At 49.7% G+C, this 18945-nt stretch overlaps 1 protein-coding gene across 1 annotated transcript in view; it reads right to left on the bottom strand.

The window, feature by feature from the left end:
* Window positions 1-18945, bottom strand: part of ATP8B4 (ATPase phospholipid transporting 8B4 (putative)) — a 5389235-nt gene that overhangs the window by 5027008 nt on the left and 343282 nt on the right. The window lies entirely within an intron of this gene.

The following is an 18945-nucleotide window of genomic DNA, read 5'->3' as shown; positions in this document are numbered from 1 at the left end:
CAGCTTGGTGAAGACCCTTGGGGCGGAGGTCAGCCCAAATGGCAGAACTCGAAATTGATAATGAGAGTTGCCAATTGCGAACCTCAGGTATTTCCTGTGCTTGAGTTGGATTGGCACATGGAAATAAGCATCCTGAAGGTCCAGAGATACCAGCCAGTCCTGGAGTTGGAGGGTCTGAAGGATCTGAGAGAGAGTTACCATCTTGAACTTGTCCTTCCTGAGGAACTTGTTCAATTCCCGTAAGTCCAGGATGGGTCTCAGTCCTCCGTCCTTCTTTGGTGTGAGAAAGTAGGGGAGTACCAGCCCTTGTTCCTGTCCGCTACAGGTACCGGTTCTATGGCACCTTTCTCTAGCAGGTCCATAATTTCCTGCAAGAGGGGCGGATCTGGAACTTTTAGGGAGCTGTTCCCCGGTGGATGACTCTGAGGGATGTGTAGAAAGGGTAGGCAGTAACCTTGGGCAACTGTCTCCAACGCCCAAGCATCTGACGTTATAGCCTGCCATTCCGTCAGATGGTGAGTTAACCTGCCCCCTACAGGTGTCTTGTGTGCGAAGGCCTCAGAGTGGTTTGGGGGCGGCTGATGCAGATGCCGAGGGTGAAGAGGCACCTGCTGCTGCTGCGGTCTTAGTACCTTTGACCCGCCCACCTCGAGTGGATCTTCTTTGGCCTCTTTGAGCCGGCTGTCCTCTACCTTTTCCAAATGCGGAATAATAGCGAAAGGACTTTCCTCTCCCAGAGGTTCCTGAGGGGCGAAAAGGAGTTTGGCGGATAGCAGCTCCTAAGGATTTTGCTGCTGCTTTAGAAGTCTGTAACTTTTCCAGACTGTCATCAGCCTTTTTTCCGAATAATGAAGAGCCGTCAAAGGGCATATTCAAAAGTCTGGCCTGTACATCTGGAGCAAAGCCAGACTTTCGCAACCACGCATGCCTGCGGATTGTTGTACTAGCCGCCATGGCCCTGCTGATACTGTTAGCGGAATCTATGCCAGTTTGAAGAGACTCGCACATGGCATCTTTGCCATCTTGAATGATGTTAAGGAAGGCTTCCTTCTCCTCTCCATCGGGTATGCAGTCAGCCGCTGATGAAGCACACTCCCATTATGTGTGACTGAACCTGGCGAGCGTACAGGTGGCGTTGATGGACTTCAACGCCACACTACAGGCAGAGAAGACTTTCTTTGGCATAGAGTCGTACCTCTTGTCATCCCTGTCCTGTGGGACAGTAGGGTAAGCAGTCTTACTGCTGGATGAAGTTGCCGCTTGAACCACCAGGCTCTCTGGGGTCGGATGTTTTGACAGGTATTCAGGGTCAGCAGCCGCTACCCTATACTTTGTCGACAGTCTTTTATTGACTGCTGGGATGACTTCGGGAGTCTCCCAATTGGATGGAATTTTTCTTTGTAGGGCTGCATGGAAGGGGACCACGGGTCCTCCTGTGGGCCTTTGTCCAATATATCCGTTAGATCATCCTGTTGGAAAACAGGTGAAGGTTAGACCAACCCATAAACTCAATTATTCTTGCCATCAGGGTTCTATAAGGTGTTTCGGCATGTTCCCCTGGGTCTGGCTTTACAAATTCCACTTCTGGGGAAGTGTCAAGTCCACTGGCCTCATGAAGTGAGTCCTGTAGTTCCTTCAGCCTCCTTTCTTCAGAGGTGATATCCTCTGCAGGAGGCAGTGAGGATCTCTGTAAACCAAAAGTTCCTTGGTCAGAGTCTTCTCTTTCTTCATAAATTGAAGAAAGACCAGGGTATTCTGATCTCTGAAATGGAGTAAAGCCCATCTCTAGGGCCGAAGGAGCCAAACTCGTCGTTATTGGACGAGAAAATGTCGAAGTCATCGACGCCGATGTAACCGGCCTCGAAGGTGCCGAAAATGGCATCGAAAAAACTGGAAGGGGCCTCGAAGAATTCGAGAGGATCGGGATCCTACTCGAGGGCATCGACGACGGTCTCGGCATCGTGCCGGAGGCCCTTGAAAAAACCGTTGGCTGTGGAGCCTTGGTCCTCGCTTTCATCGGCGTCGACGTCGACGATGGCATCAAGTCGATCGACCGATGCGTCGAGGAACCCTTCGACAACGGCGTCGATGGTGCCGACCCGTGCGTCGAAGGAATCTTCGACGACTGCGTTGAAGGAACCCTCGACGACGGTGTCGAAGACGGTGCCTTCTTACCCGATGGCTCATGGCGCTCTCGGGTGGAATGTTTCGCCGGGTGCTGCGACTCGCAGCGTTTTGATTTTTTGGGTTTTTCACCCGGGGTATCACCCTCAGCTGTCTTCGAGGGGGTCGAGGCCGCGTTCTCGAAAACGCTTAACATTTTCTTTCTGAATTCCTCCCACTCAGCTTGAGAACTGTGTATGGTGGGACAGGAAACTCTTTGTGGGGACGCCGAAGACGGCGAGGAATGGGACCTTCGACGTCTCTTTTTTGAGTGTCTAGATCTCGACCAATGGTGGGAGCTGTTTCGAGATCTAGAATGGGAGTGTTTTCGACGGCGAGGAGACGAATGCCTCGACTTGGCTGACTTACCTCTCTCGAGCTTCCCCTTTCGCTCCTTCAGGGCTTTTGCCGTCATGGACATGCAGTCCTCACACTCCGAACAATGGTGCTCGGACCCCAAGCACCATAAACAGACCCTGTGTGGATCCGTTATTGACATTTTTTTACCGCAGTCTCGACATTTCTTGAAGCCGGATCGCGGCGTCGTCGGTTCTGATGAAGAAGTCGTCGAGAACAATAAGTAATATTCGTCAAAATAGATTTAGATAAACCTGACTGAACTGAGCAACGACGTTCCGAGGCCCCACGAAGCGCGGAAAAAGGAACTGAGCAACGGACGCAGCGCGTGTCTATTTATGGGCATGGTGACGTCGGCGCTGATACGGTGGCCGTCGAAGGACATCGACTCGGCGGACGTCGACGCGCAACGCCCTCTACAGAAAAAATGTCTGAGGCCAGCAAGCTGGAAACGTATATCAAAGATAAGGAATACGTCGGAGGACACAATCCCTTCGAACCATGTTTACTGCCTTCATGTCTGTGTCAACACTGCGCTTACCGCTCCTTACTTCATCAGCATTGTGTTCTCGTCCACCTGACATAGTCGTCCTTCCTGCTTGGTTCGCAGGAATGTTAGTATAGGGTACAGCGGTAGTGGTAACAAAATATAATTGCCAAAATGCAAATCCCATGAAGCCACTGGGAATTAATAGACACAGCATGATAATAATGTTCTTTATTGTTTCTTTCATATCCACTTACGCTGCTTGATCCTTGCAGCCTGGTGATAAAGTTGCCAGCCTGAAATTTGCAAAAGAAGGTGTTACTGTGTCAGTATTTGTCAGCACTCTCAAGCCCTGTGTACCATATAATCACTAATTGCAATGGAAAAGACCTCTGCCCAGACCTTTCTTACTGAGGGGTCTCTCAATGTAGCCAACACTGGGAATTCACTGTGTTCAAGTTGTGGGTATGCTTGGTCCAAATACTCTACAAAAACCAAATAATATACTACAGGGGATCGTGCTCTGAATCGTCTGGGTCTCCTTATATAGTCCACAAACTGGTCGGAGAAAGGTTTCAGGGTGATGGGTGGAAGGCAGCATCAGGAAAACAATACCCATGACATTCACTTAGCCCTGCGTGTGTGAAAAGAAAATAACAGTGTATCCTTAATCAATCTGTACAACTGTTCCAGTTGCTGCTTCTGCTGTTTCGGATCGTCTAACCATGGGGTGACAGGGTCTCCCTAACTCAGTTAGGTCTGCACGCACTTGTAGTTCATCAAGGTCCTGAACAATGGCCCTGTCAGTCACAGAGACTCTGTTGCCAGGTGAGGCCACTGCTTTGTAGGGCTTGACGTTTTGAAGGTGATTCCATACAGTTTTCCCACCTAATAGCACAGTCTGCTACCTCTTCTACAACATGAGGTCCTGTGAATCTTGGTGCATTCCAGCGCCTGACAAAGTTCAGCAGGAGAACAATATCTCCCACTTTCACAGTTTGCTACAGTTCATTGTCTTGTGGTGTGTTGTCACAGTTGATCTATTCACCATCTTCTGGGCCTCCCTATCTGGTGAGGGATAAAAGAAGCACTAGAAACCAGAGAAGTAATGTATTCATACATTTCCTGTCTGAACACATCTGCACTGTTATCACAATCTTTCAATGCTCTTGTGGGACGAGCCAGGGGAAGATGCATAAGCTGTCCTGCTACCACCTCATGGGGCGTTAAATGATGGTTGGACCCTGGCTTATTGTGCAATTCAAACAAGGCCAAAGGCAAACAATGCAGCAAGTTTTTCCTGGTGCGCTGCTGAGTTTTTGCTATGCACTCCTTTAGGAGTCCAATCAGGCGTTCACATACCCCATTTGCTTGCGGCTGGTATGCACAGGCAAATGTATGCTTGATGCCTAGAAGGGTTGTGATGTGTTTGAATAGTTCATTGGCGAAGTGAGGGGTGTTGTCAGACCGCAGGACCTCAAACACACCCCATTTTGGGAAAACGTCCCTGACCAGAAACGTAGCCGCTCTAAGGGCCATAGCATGTGGACAGGGCCCTGCCAATATCCACCTAGAGAATGGGCAGACCACCACTATCATGTAGTGGTATCCATGACATAATTGGATCAAGCAGTTACTTATGAAATCAGCTACATGTTCATTCAAATTTGGGCACAAATACGTTTCTCCAATGTGTGTAACAATGACCTCCTTTCCTGTGTGTGTTGGATAGTATAATTGTTTGTGTCAATGCTGTCTTCAGCAATGCTAGTGGCATGACCACTTTCACTGTGTTGTTCTGCCACGATAAGGCATCTGTCGGAGACATTGAGCATCCTCTCTTTATCCAGAGCTCCTTCTCCTCTTGGGGAACAGCTCCCTGCAGCTCCATAATCTGTGTCTCTGGTAGTACATTGTCACCTTCACTCATCACCATGTTCCTTACTCCTCCCTAAGCCTTTGGTCTCTCCTTCAGATGCCACAATTGCCCAAAATAGGCAGCACATTTTGCCTCATGATCTGCTGCTTCATTTCCTCTTGATATAGGTTCTTCCCCTTTTGTGTGGGCCTGGCACTTTACTAGTGCTACCTGTTTCGGATATGCAATCACCTCGATCAATTTGCCCAATGATAGCACATGCTGCACCGGGGTCCCGTCTCCTCTCCTGAGCCATTGTGTCAGTCCTGAGTGTACTGTTGATGTCACGTAGGCAGAGTCAGAATAAATTGTCACATGCTTCTCTATGCCATTTTCGAGTGCTAATATAAGAGCCACTACTTCTGCTGCCTGTGCTGAATAATGGGAGGGTAGTCGCGCACTCAGAACCACCTTGCTTGTCCCATCCTCCTTCAGTCTTTCCACTACAGTTCCAGTACTGTATCTATTTCTATGGACACTATCATTCCTTCTGGCTCATCCAATGGTGTCTCAGGCCTGAACAGGTATTCGCTTGGAACTCGCCACACCTTTCCTGCAATGCCTGGAATCCATGCAATGGCAATGTCAGTCCCATATTGGAACATCTCTGGGTTCACTGGCAGCCCGCTCTGTACCGTGCGTCCACAATATGCTTGGACAATCTGCTTTACATTTAACATGTGCATGCCTGGTGTTGAGCACACTATGCCTTTGTGAATGAGATGCTCATGTTTAGTCTACTCATGATGGCTTGTCTCAATATGTTTAAGGGTGTCTGTCAAGAGTAAAGTAAAGGTAGTGATAAGTCGTGATCTCTTTTACATAGTGAGATATTATCAGTAAAAGGAACCACTTTTCGAGCCCCAGTGAATCCTTGAGTGTTCATGACATCACCTGACAATTTAAATGTTCCTTCCCTAATACATGACCTAGTTGCCCCACTGTCAACAAGAAACAAAATGTAACGCTTACCTTGTCCTCGCAGGAGCTTAATTGATCTAGGACCGGGGTTATCTACCAATACTGGTTAAAACAGGAGTTTCCCCTGTGTCAAAAGAGAGAGAAAATATGGGGAATATTGGAATCAATATTATGTGATCAAGGTCCTATGGCCCACCCTTTTTTCCCACCCTGCGGTTTTTCCCCAATGTTTTATGTGCCCCGTTCTCCCCCTCACCTGTGTTTTGTTATTTGGGAGCTCTCCATCCTGCTTTCATAAAGAGGCACGTTGGTGGTGAGAAGCAAGAAGAACTCAGGCTGGAAGACCTTCAAAGGCCACTGAAAGTAAGTGTCTTGACTCTCTTGGCGGGCGCTGTAGTCTTTAATAATTATGGTGTAAAAGTATTTGAGAAAAAACATAAATAAAGTTCTGAGGAGAGAGCTCTTGTCATGATGCCCGCTCCCGGGGAGCCGGTTCAAGCCCTGCGTCCCCGAAAGCGGACATCCAGTCCCCAAGGAAGGACCCAGCAACCCCATATAGGGGCCCTTTGGACAGTGTCCTGGCGCCTATGGCTCATAAAAGACATCAGTCCTGGCGCCATAGGCGCCAGGCTCATTATGGGAGTGCTTGGGTGCACTTACCTGATGCAGACCATGCTGCAGGATCCCGGCCTCCTTGAGGCCTGAAAGGAACTACTTTACCTGTGGGACTAATTTACCATCCGGGCATGGTCGGGTAAAGGCTACATACCTGATAGGAGGAAGGATACATACCTGGAACTTCTTCCAAAGCTATTTAAACCCCACCCGAACAGCCACACGTGCTTCGCATTGTTCTGCATCTAGCAGCTGGACGCTCACCGTGTCTGCTCCTGCATCCTGACTTCTGCCACGCCTGCCAGCATCCTGGATCACCTGCAAAGGAAGAGAAGAAGAGAACAGAAGAAGGAAAAGTCCTTACCTGCTAAATCCGCATCCCGGAGATATCTCGCCGACAATCCTGAAAAGGAAAACTTTTATTTAAAAGCTCATCGCGTCGATCGCTGCAGCGCCGCATTCCACTCACCTTTACAGGGCGCCTCCATGTTCAGCAGCGATCATCCGGATTCGCAATCACGCCCCAGCGCCTAGGGAGAAAAAGACCAGAACAAAAGGTGAGAGAGAGAAGGGAATAAGGAAAACTAAATCTCCATGTTAAGACTTACCTGTTGATTCATTCCCTCTTCATTTCGGGTCCGCGCCGCATCCTGGCATTTCCGGACCCCGGCCCCTAAGGGGAAAAAAAAGACATCAGCGTTAATGAGCGAATGAAAAGACATTACCAAAAAACGCTCATTAAAGACTTACCTGATTTCTACAAGGATATCTCACCTCTCATCTCGGGTCGGTGCCTGTTCCCCGGCATTCCGTACCCCGACCCCTATGGGGAAAAAGACACTAGCATTAGTACATTAATGCATGGACACAAGGGGAACCTCTTATCAAAAAACTTACCTGGAAGCCAAGCAAGTTTGGTTCTCACCAATCCGAAAATCCAGTGAAGTAACTGGATACCAATGCGCCCCTGCATCAGAAGCAGGATGGAGAGCTCGTCCTTCCAGACCCTAAGGTGGGACGCTACGAGGAATCACAGAAGGGTTTCGAGGAGGGTGAGAGGGGAAAGTGGGAGGCCGATTGCATTACCCTGCAGACAGTTAATCCCCTATTTTCGCCTACAGAAGGATACTTCTGCGAGCCAGATTTGGGGGCCCGGTCCAGTCTGTCTTCCGAACCCTGCGCATCATCTTAGAAGAGGTCACAGCAGCGCGAACCAGGCCAGCGCCTCCGTGGGAGTCAGGTGAGCGTTACAGCTCTCTCTTGGCGTTGATCTAATGATTCTCTCTTTCTTTTGCATATGCATTGAGGAAAAGATTTTCTCTTGGGTAGCGCTGGAAGTGTTCTCTTAAGGTAAGCATGCGCGCCTCCGTTGCCAAGTTATGGCACCTTCTCTGAGGTAAGACTTTGGGAAGCTTGTCGGAGCTTCAGGTGCGTAAGCGCTTCTTTTATCTTCACTCGCTATAATGTCGTAATGTTCTTTAATTCACTTTTGTACCTTGTCTTTGCAGGTTTTCGGAAGTCGGAGGATTCTGCGAGGAAACAAACTACTGACTGAACTGCAAAGAAGCCGCGGCTGAGGAAGATGACCGCTGACTGAACTGCGGTACTACGGATAATGAAAATCACCTGTCAGAGGACTGCTACTGCAGAAATTCTTGTCAGGTACGTTGAACACTTAGGTCTGTAGTTTTTCTGTTAACTTTGCAAGTTGTTAACATTAATTTTTCTATTGTCTTGCAGGTCTGTGATCTGAGCGCTGGTAGCGTTACACCGCTGTGAGCGGAACTAACACGAAGCGCCTGTTACTGCAGGGGCGGAGCTTTTATAGTCATCAATTCCCAACCACTAGTTCTCACAAATTTCTTAGACAGTGACCCGCAGGGCGGCCATCTTAAGGGGAGTTGTGAATATTGGATTTCTATGGGGGCCCATTGTAACTTTGGTATTGAGGAATGTGGGAACGCCGGGTTTGCCATGCTAATACCCATCTAGCCGCCACTGATCTGCAACAAGACCCCCTCCTGCTCAGAATGCCTGATCCCAACTCTACAACTCTGGAGGTGATCATGACAGGAAAACGTTTTGTCACCTATCGTCCACCCCTATGTGAGGTTCCTCCACAGGGTTGGGTGTGATCGACAGGATGGGACACATCAAGTTTGTCTGTGAGCTGTCCTATTGGGGGTACATCGATAACCCATTCCATGTAAAGGGGTTGTTCCCTACAATTGTGACCCCTCCAAGTCATCGGACGGGCACTGTTGCCACAGTTTCCATGTGTGCTGATGCGTCATCATTCTGTATCTAGTTGCTGTGTGCTCCCTCTAATCTGTGGTGCTTGTAAATACTGTAGTGTCGGTACTGCCTTCTGTGGTACCTGTGTCTTTGCTTATGGTTGTGCTTGTGCTGGTGGCTGTGCTTGTACTTGTGCTTTTGGCATCTGTTGATATGTACCCTGCATCTGCCCTTGTGGCTGTTGATCCTGTACGTAATAATCTTCTTGGCCTCCTTGATATTGCTGCTGGCCATGCTCTCCCCAATTCCATTGTGTCATGCCCGTGCAATGTGTCCTAGCTGGCCGCAAGTCCATCACTGTAGTGGCTCCCTCCCTTGGGTTGAAAACCCCCCATAAAAGTCTCCTGGGTTCTGTTGCATCTGTTGTCCATATCCCTGAAACCCCCCGTGGTTGTGATGCATCTGTGGCCCGAAGCCACGCCCTCTTTGTAAACCTCCCCTTCCTCGGGATCACTGCTGTGGGCTGCCCCGCCCCATGTACCCTTCTCCCATTGGCGGTGAAAACTGTTGTGGTTGTTGCTACTGCTGCTGTGTCTGTTGGGTGGGGCTGGTTATACTCGCCCCTTCCATCGCATACTTTGATAGCTTTCGCTGCAGTAGTTTGGCCTCATCTGCCTTCCTATCTTCCGCTCTTTGCTTAACCTTGTCCTGCCACAGTATGCAATGATGCATACATCCCAACATCATTGAATATACCCTAATAGCGTCACTGTGTTAAAAGTTGAATTTAGAAGGTATTCCCAACATCATTGAGTGTGCCTGGTCGCATACACTTTACTGATCACCACAATATCACACTACTACGCTTACTCTCTCCTATACACCACCATTCAAAAAGAACACAGCAGTTTTATGACACATTCGGTAAAGCTGTTCTCATACTAACATGACTCATTAAACTACCCATCATCCTAATAAAACACACCTTGCTAGCACATACCGGCTATCTTAGGCGTCTCCTCAGGCCTAACGCAGCCAAACCTCAGTCTGGATGTCCCCCTCCGGACTGAACACATTCAACTGATCTCCTCAGCACCACACCTACTGCTAAGAAGCAGCTATCATGCAACAACCACACCAGCTGCACACATACCTGGTGCGCCCAAGCACTTTACGACTCTCTCAACTGACTTGAACTGTGGTTCCCGAGGGCGTTCAACCTACCAGCGCTTTGAGATCATACCAATGATACATAAAGCACTATACAAATGCAAAATAACATAACATACCATAACTATCGTAGAATGTATTTCTGGCCATCCCTTTGCTTCCATCCCACTAGTTTCTTCAAGCTCTTCTGTACTGGCTCTGGTAATCCCTGCACTAAAATATGATTAAATACTGCTATTTTCTTGTGCCAAGGCTCTCGTGTTTTGAGGCGCCAAAGCTCTTGAATGTCCTGAATGTACCGCACAGGGTATTCATCTTCCCTCATCTTACGTGACATAATCGGGCCAATGTCTGATGTGTCTGAGTTTTGTGTTTGTAATGCTTGCCATACTGTTGGCCTGCAGTTTGCAAATGGCGCCCCATTGTGTGCTGTGTCGTCACCCCTGCAAACCCTGCCCTCTTCCATGCATCATCAGCTGCAACTCCTAATATCGATACTAACAGTCCCTTTACCTCACCCACTGCTAGTCTGTGACCAGCTGGCATCTTCTCCATCTCATAAATCAATTTCCCTGCTACCGTGCTCAATGATAGTAACCTACACTTCACATTCTCCTTGTCTTTGTGTTTTCATGGCACGGACTGAGGTCTCACCCCTCCTCTCTCCAATAAGGGCATCTGCGTATATGCTTCCTTCTCGTCAAATGATCTCCTAGTAAACTTAACTTGTCAGGCCCTCTCTCGTCCTCAATGTCTGTGCATATATCTACTGGTTCCAATATGGGTACTCTCCTGTTATCGTCATAAGCTCTAGAAATAATCCTCTCGAGTAAGCTATGGCTGTCTCCCCCCTCCTACTGTCATGCACCGCGTGAGCTGGTACCTGTGGAATCACTGGCAGGCTAGCCCCAACTGAGTGTTCCACTATGTTTTCTCTCCGTCATGTGCAGCGGTCTAGTGGTTTGCAACATGGCCACCGCCGGGAGGCTTAACTCCCCCTCCTCCCGGCGGTCGGCATGTTGCAACCCGCTACTGTGGTAGTGCTTCTTTGGGTCTAAGCACTAGTCTGCCTTTCTCCGTGCACACCGCATGGCTTGCCTTCTCTTTCTCCTCAGCCGTGTCTCACTGCGGTTCTGCCCATGTTCTTCTAGCCGCCTCTCTGCGCAGTGCAGCGTTTTTCTCTCTCTTGTGCTCCCTTCCTGTCCTGTTTTTCTTACCCTTTGCTTCGGTGTGCGCTCTGCGTTCACCTGTGCTGCGCTTGCCAGTTCCTCCTTCTGGCTTGCGCTCCCTCTCTTTTTTCGCTTTTGTCTCTCTGGCCGGATCCTCATCCGCCCTGCTTTTTTATTCCTATTTAAAAGTACTGAAGTGCCATTTGGCTCCTTTTTCAGGGGAGCTCAAACTGTCCCTACAACTTAGAGTTTTGTGCTGTAGTATATTGGTGTTTAATATTGAGTTAATTTCTACTAGTGAATGTTTTTCAAATGTCTGTTTAAATAAATGTTTAAGTACTTTTTACCAAGAAACCTTGAGTGTAAGTGTCTACTTGAACCAGTGTGATTGTGATAGTTCTGTGTAACATCTTCTACTGCTCACAGTCCCTCTTGAGATAAGCCTGGCTGCTCAGCTCGCTACCAAAAGTGTGTGGTACAGACTTATACCAAAGGTTGTTTTTTGCTTACACCTGTAGTCCTCATTTTGTGAGGTGTTTCCAGAGGGTACTGCTCACAATTCTGCCTAACAGTACATCACTTTATGATGGAATTCTATCCAATCGGCTGCCGAAGGCAGACTTGTCTCGGAAACGTACCTGTCTTTTGTCGGGCAAGGAGTGGGTTGATAAAGAATGATGGCCTCAATTCTTCTCGAAAGAAAGATTTCTTTCGAGAAGACAGAGATAAAGAATGGCGTATATCGCTCCTAGACCTCGACCGCTTAGAGTGTTTGTAGTATTTTTGGGCCTATGAGGTGACTTATCCTTTAAACTCCAGTCTTACAAGGATTTCCTCTTTAAGGGATTAGAGGACAAGGATTCAGTAACAGACCAACCAATGGCGAGTTAAGACTTCCTCTCTTTCAAAGCTTTGTTAGTCAGCAACTGGCAGGCCCACACTCAACAGCCTTGTGCTGCTTACTGAGGCATGAGAGGCATATCCTATGGGGATCTGTGATCGACATCTTCAAGTGACAGTCCACACACCTCTTAAACCATGTTTTCAGTATAGACATCCTCGAAGAAATAATAATTATACACTAGAAATCTGAAGTAATAATCGCTGAGGCGAGTCAAACCGTTCCGAATTGTGCTATGCATTCGGAAAAATAGAACTGAAGCAACAGGCACAGTTTGTCCTATTCATACCATCATTGATGTCACATTCGAGCTTGGGAATGGATGCCGCTGAGGAACATCGTCTCGATGACGCATGGCACTCTATGCTGTCAAAACGTTTTATGAACTGCAAGCAGGATATCCGTATATCAATCCGTGGGAGGAAATAATCCATTAGAATCCCTTGCACACAAAGAGAGAGCCCCACCAGAGGGAAGAAAACCAGAAGCGCTGTGAGACGCTGGTGTAGGAAGACAGCGCATGACAAGCTGCACCCATACGCAGCACCACAGATGATCTAGCCGAGCCACCGAATGGAGCAGAGAAGCACAGAAGCGAAGTAGCTCCCTAGAACTACGACCCCTGAGACGGCAGAAGACACTCTTCCACCTAGAAACATACCAGGGAGAGGCTCCACAGAACAACGTCCTAGCACATGAGAATTGTCATTCCCGGGCTGATAGCCATCATATGTAGCAACACCACTGAGCTCACGCGACAAACCACAGGAACACGAAGGGAGATGAGACTACTCTTTCCCAACAGATTTACCTGGAGGCCGCATAAGAACAGGTCTTGGAACATGAACATTGGCCCATCAGGGCCATCATCGTCGATACACAGAAACCTCAGCAGTTTAAGTGGCAGGCTTAGCCCCATTCTAATGGCTTTCCGATATTCACACCCACCCACATGCCTAAGATGGGGAAGTCAGTGCTAGATTGGTCAGGGAGATTCAACTAACCACAACAGAGGGAGAGAGATTTACGCTGGGGATAGGAAGCAGGAAGTGTGAGGTCAAAGGTGGAGAACGACCAAGAAACCACCAGGTGAAAGGATGGAGTGGTAACTGGAGTAGACGTTTTGTTGCAGCAGAGGTTGTACTGGCGTAGGAGTGATGGAGGTTCTGCAGTTTGCACATGTGTGTTTGTGTGGTGGGTGTGTAGACAAGGTGGCTTAAGGGGTGACTGTGAAGTTAATGTGTCTGAGTGAAAGGAGGATGCAGTAGTGTGGAGGAGGGAGGAGTGGTGTGAAGGTGTGTTGCTGCAAATGCCTTTTTTCGGGGTTCAGGGCCCCCCTTACTCTTGTGCTACTACTTCTCTGTGTGTGTGTTTTCTGACACTGAGGTCCTGCCTAGACCTCTGGCAGTGCAACTCTTCAGGTGTTCCTTTTGGTGAACAACACCCATTGATATCTTTATGGCCCCCTTGAGTAGGGGGTACAGCCTTGAACCCCTTATGTGTGTTTTCGGGCACCTGTATGTTGTCCACAGAGCAGGGTATGAGCTGGTGGTAGCTACATACTGACTGGGCCATGGCTCTGAGTTCCATCTGATGAAAGAATCCTTCAAGGGACATCCTTGGCACGACATCTGACCACTTTTTCCTGCCGCTGAAAATTCCTATTCGCTGTGTGCCTTTCGAACCCCTTGCCTTTCCGGAAAGAGGGAACCCGTGGGAACCCACAGAGGTCTGACTTGCGCGAATCGGCCCAGAATCTATTACCCACAACCCCTAGCAAAGTCTGAAATGTGGCGAAAAAAACTCAATTTTCGCACATTTCACACTGCTTACCCACCGAAACATGCCGCAATCAACACATGGCCTACCTTCCCGCGTTCCCACAGGTGTCCTGAGGAAAAGAGTACCTAACATGTGTGGGTGCACCTACCTGGGCGCAAAGGGAAAAGACTAAACACTGGTAATCCCAAGTCTTTCGGCACAGCAGATTTTCAGGAATTTTGCTCATGTGGACAACCTACAGATTTGGGCCTAGGGTGTCGAAGCCACCAAGGGAAACAGGGATCTACATGCATTTCCGAAAAGAGGACATCCATGGGAATCCACAGAGGTCTGACTTGCGCAAATAGGCCCAGAATGTAATACCCACAACCCCCTGTAAAGTCTAAAATGTGGCGAAAAAACCTCAATTTTCGCACATTTCACTCTGCTCACCCACCGAAACATGCCGCCAACAACACATGACCTACCTTCCTGTGTTCCGACAGGTGTCCCAACGTAAACGGTAACTCAGATGTGTGGGTGCACCTACCTGGGCGCAAACGGAAAAAGCTAAAACACGAGTAACCCCAAGTCTTTGGGCACAGCAGATGTTCAGGAATTTTGCTCATGCGGACAACCTACAGATTTGGTGTTGGAGCCACCAAGGAAAACAGTGAACCCCAGACATTTCCGAAAAGAGGACACCCGTGGGAATCCACAGAGGTCTGACTTGTGCAAATTGGGCCAGAATGTATTACCCACAACCCCTGGCAAAGTCTGAAATGTGCTGAAAAAAACTGAATTTTCGCACATTGCTCTCTGCTCACCCACCGAAACACGCCGCCAACAACACATGGCCTAGCTTCCCATGTTCCCAAAGGTGTACTGATGAAAACGGTACCTGACATGGGTGGGTGCACGTACCTGGGCGCAAAGGGAAAAGCCTAAAGCAGAGGTAACCCCAAGGCTTTAGGCAGAGCAGATTTTCAGGAATTTTGCTCATGTGGACAACCTACAGATTTGGGCCTAGGGTGTCGCAGCCACCAAGGAAAACAGGAAACCCCATGCATTTCCGAAAAGAGGACACCCGTGGGGATCCACAGAGGTCTGATTTGCACGAATCGGCCCAGAATTATTACCCACAACCTACGGTAAAGTCAGAAATGTGGTGAAAAAAACACAATTTTTGCACATTGCACTCTGCTCACCCACTGAAACACGCCGCCAACACCACATGGCCTACCTTCCCACGTTCCCACAGGTGTCCTGACGAAAACAGTACCTATCATGTGTGGGTGCACCTACCTGGGCGTAAAGGGAAAAGGTTAAACCACTGGTAACTCCCAAAGGGTTTGCGTAGACATCCTACAGATTTGGGCTTAGGGTGTCGAAGCCACCAAGGAAAATATGGAACCCCATGCATTTCCGAAAAGAAGACACATGTGGGAATCCACAGAGTTCTGACTTGCGCGAATCACCCCAGAATTTATTACCCACAGCCCCGGCAAAGTCTGAAATTTGGTGAAAAAAACACAATTTTCAGATATTTCCCTCCACCCACTCACCGAAATACACCACCAACAACACATGTCCTACCATCCTGCGTTCTCACAGGTGTACCGACGAAAATGGTACCTCACATGTGTTGGTGCATCTACCTGAGCGCAAAGGGAAAAGGCTAAATGACTGGTAACTCCCACAGATGTCTGACTTGCGCGAATCACCCCAGAATGTATTACCCACAAGCCCCGCCAAAGACCCACATGGGGGACGGGTGCCCAAGGCCAGGGACATTAGCCCTGACTTTCCTGGAGCTCTAGCTGGCCTGCGTTACAGCTTCTCCCTCTGGGAAAGGACGGAGAATGTCCCGAGCCTCCATGGAACCAACGCTGGGCTTGGGTATGTTCAACCCACATGGGAGTCAGCCGCCCAAGGCCAGGGATATGACCCCCTACCGCCCTGGAGCTCTGGCTGGGTTGTGTTACCGCTTCTCCCCTCTGGGAAAGGACGGGGAACCTGCCGAGTGTCTCTGAGATAACCGCTGCACTTAGGGATGGTCAACCCACTCGGGAGAATGCCGCACAAGGCCAAGGACATTACCCCCAACCTTCCTGCAGCTCTGGCTGGCCTGCGTTACAGCTTCTCCCTCTGGGAAAAGTCGGGGACCCTGCTGGAGCTCCCTGAAACTGTTTCTGGGCTTAAGGATGGTGAAACCACATTGGAGACACCCGACTAAGGCCAGGGACATCAGCCCCGACCATCCTGGAGCGCGGGCTGGGCTGCGATACAGAATTTCCCTTGGGGAGGGAAGGGGACCCTGCCGGGGCTGTGCTTGGGGATGGTACACCCACATGGTAAACGGATGTCCAAGGCCGGGGACATCACCTCCAACCGCCCTGGAGCTCTGGCTGGGGAAAAGCTGTAACACAGGCCAGCAAGAACTCCAGGACGGTTGGAGGTGATGTCCCCGGCCTTGGACATCCCTGGCCATGGGTTCTGTCTCCCATGTGATTTGACCGTCCCCAAGCCCAGCAGCGGTTCCAGGGAGCCCCGGCATGTTCCCCGATCTTTCCCGGAGGGAGCAGCTGTAACGTAGGACAGGATAGTCGGGGTAATGTCCCTGGCCTTGGTGGGCTGTCTCCCATATGGGGCGACCCTCCCCAAGTGCAGCGGCTGTCCCAGGTAGCCCTGGCAGGTGGCTGTCTCGAAAGTCCCCAAGACCAGTGGCAGTTCCGGCAGGGTGCCCATTCTTCCCTAGAGGGAAAGGCTGTGACGCAGCCCAGCCAGAGCACCAGGCTGGGCTTGGGGATGGTCGACCCACTTTGGAGAAGGGTGCCCAAGGCCAGGGACATCACCCCCGACCATACTGGAGGTCTGGCTGGCCTGCGTTAAAGCTTCTCCTTCCGTGAAAGGTTGGGGACCCTGCCGGGGCTCCCTGGAACTGCTGATGGGGTTGGGGACGGTCAAACTAAATTGAAAATGGTAGGCTGCATTTTACGGGGGGGGCTGAGGGGCACCCTAAACCACCAGGGAATTTTGTAATGGAAAAGGCTAAGGGGGGCAGATAGGGGGGCAGAAATCTGCCCCCAGGGAGGGCTGCAAGAGTTGCCCCCCCATCCACTCAGGGTGGGTGGGGAGAGAGGGCCACCCCCCTTCGATGGAGAAAAAAAAACCTGGTGGCTCGTGGCCCCCCACTCCCACCCAAATCTCTGTTACATTTTTTTTGTACCCCATTCCCTGGGGGCAGATGATCGCCCATCTGCTCCCAGGGGTCTCCATAGGTGTGGCCCCTTGCTTTGGGGGACGGGGGTAGGGGGCTGCTTACATAGTAAGCAGCCCCCTCTCTCCCCACATCACAAACAAATCCCTGGTGGTCAAGTGGCATTGCTGAGCGCGGATCGAGCACTCTGCACCCGATCCGCGCTGAGCAATGCTTCAAAAAATGGTGTTGGAAAGAGGAGCACCCTGACCAGCCAATCGTCCAGGTAGGGGTAGACGTGAATCCCCCCTCTCCTGAGACTCGCGGCCACTACCGCCATCAGTTTGGTGAAAACCCTTGGGCGAAGGTCAGCCCGAATGGCAGAACTCGAAATTGATAATGAGAACCGCCAACTGCGAACCTCAGGTATTTTCTGTGCTTGAGATGGATTGGCACATGAACATAAGCATCCTGAAGGTCCAATGACACCAACCTATCCTGGAGTTGGATGCCTGAAGGATCTGAGAAAGTGTGACCCTCTTGTCCTTCCTGAGGAACTTGTTCAAGTATCTCAAGGCCAAGATGGGTCTCAGTCCTCTGTCCTTTTTGGGGCTAAAAAAATATGGGGAGTACCAACCCTTGTTCCTCTCAGCTACAGGTACTGGTTCTATAGCACATTTCTCTAGCATGGTTAACATTTCCTGCACAAGGAGCGGATCCGGAATCCTCAAAGAGTGGTTTGCCGGTGGATTGTTCTGATGTCTTCTTATAAAAGCAAGGCAGTAACCGGAGGCTATGGTTTCCAGAGCCCAAGCATCCAAAGTAATGTCTCGCCATTCTTCTAGATGCTGAAGACGTCTGCCCCCCACTGGTGAACTGTGACTCATGACCTCAGAGTGGTTTTGTGGCGGCTGTTGCAAAGGCCGATGGTAAGGATGCTGCTGCTTGAGCCGGCTTGGCACCTCTACCTCGTTCACCACGAGGAAACCTTCTCTGGCCTCTTTGACTGGCCATTTCTCTTGCCCTTCCAACTGAGGAGTAGTAGCAAAAAGATCTACCCCTTCAAAGTTGCCCGCTAGGACGAAAAGGCTGAGGTTGCCTAATAGCGGTACCTAAAGATTTGGCAGCCGCCTTTGAGGTCTGCAAATTCTCAAGGCTCTAGTCAGCTTTGTTGCCAAAAAGATGAGACCCGTCAAAAAGGCATGTTGAGAAGCCTAGCTTGCACATCCGGTGCAAAACCCGACTTCCGCAACCACGGAAATCTGCGCATCACGGTGCTGGTAGCCATGGATCGGCTGATGCTATCCGCAGAATCCAATCCAGATTGAAGGGACTCACACATGGCTTCTTTGCCATCCCTAACAATAACTAAGAAGACGTCCCTTTCATCCCCTTCGGGAATATGCTATGCCGCCATGGAGAAACAGTCACATAGAGTATACAAAAACTTTGCGGGGGCACAAGTAGAGTTGGCAGATTTTAGTGCAATGCTCCCTGCGGAAAATACCTTCCCACGCTCATCCATCAGCGCTTGTCGGCCCTATCAGGAGGGATGTTAGGGTACGCTGCCTGTTTCGAAGTAGCAGTAGCTGCCTGCACCACCAGACTCTCCGGACTGGGGTGTTTTGACAGGTAGCCGGGGTCACTACTGGAGGGGCGGTATTTTTTGGTCAAGTTCTTGTCGACTGCCGGATTAGATTCTAGAGTCTCCCAGTTTCTAGCCACCCTTTTTTGCAGTGCCCCATGAAAAGGCAAAATGGGATCAGTTTGTGGACCCTTGTCCAGTATGTCTGTAAGATCGTCTTGGTCATAGGGCAAAGATGTGCTGCTCCAACCCAAATATTTGACCACTTTTGACATAAGCTGTCTATAAGAAGAGTCTGCATGTTCCCCTGGTTCTGGCTTTCCGAATTCAAGTTCAGGGGAGGTATCAACCCCACTTGCTTTTTGCAAGTTTTCATATAGGTCTTGCATTCTACTTTCCCCAGAGATTAAGCTCTCTGGTACATTGGGTGTACCATACTGCAAGCCAAATGGGGCTCCCTCATT

Source organism: Ambystoma mexicanum, chromosome 11 (genome assembly GCF_040938575.1).
Source record: "Ambystoma mexicanum isolate Mex_15411 chromosome 11, UKY_AmexF1_1, whole genome shotgun sequence".
Taxonomy (NCBI): Eukaryota; Metazoa; Chordata; class Amphibia; order Caudata; family Ambystomatidae; genus Ambystoma; species Ambystoma mexicanum.
Note: the sequence above shows the minus strand (reverse complement) of the source record. Positions and strands in the feature narration are given on the sequence as shown.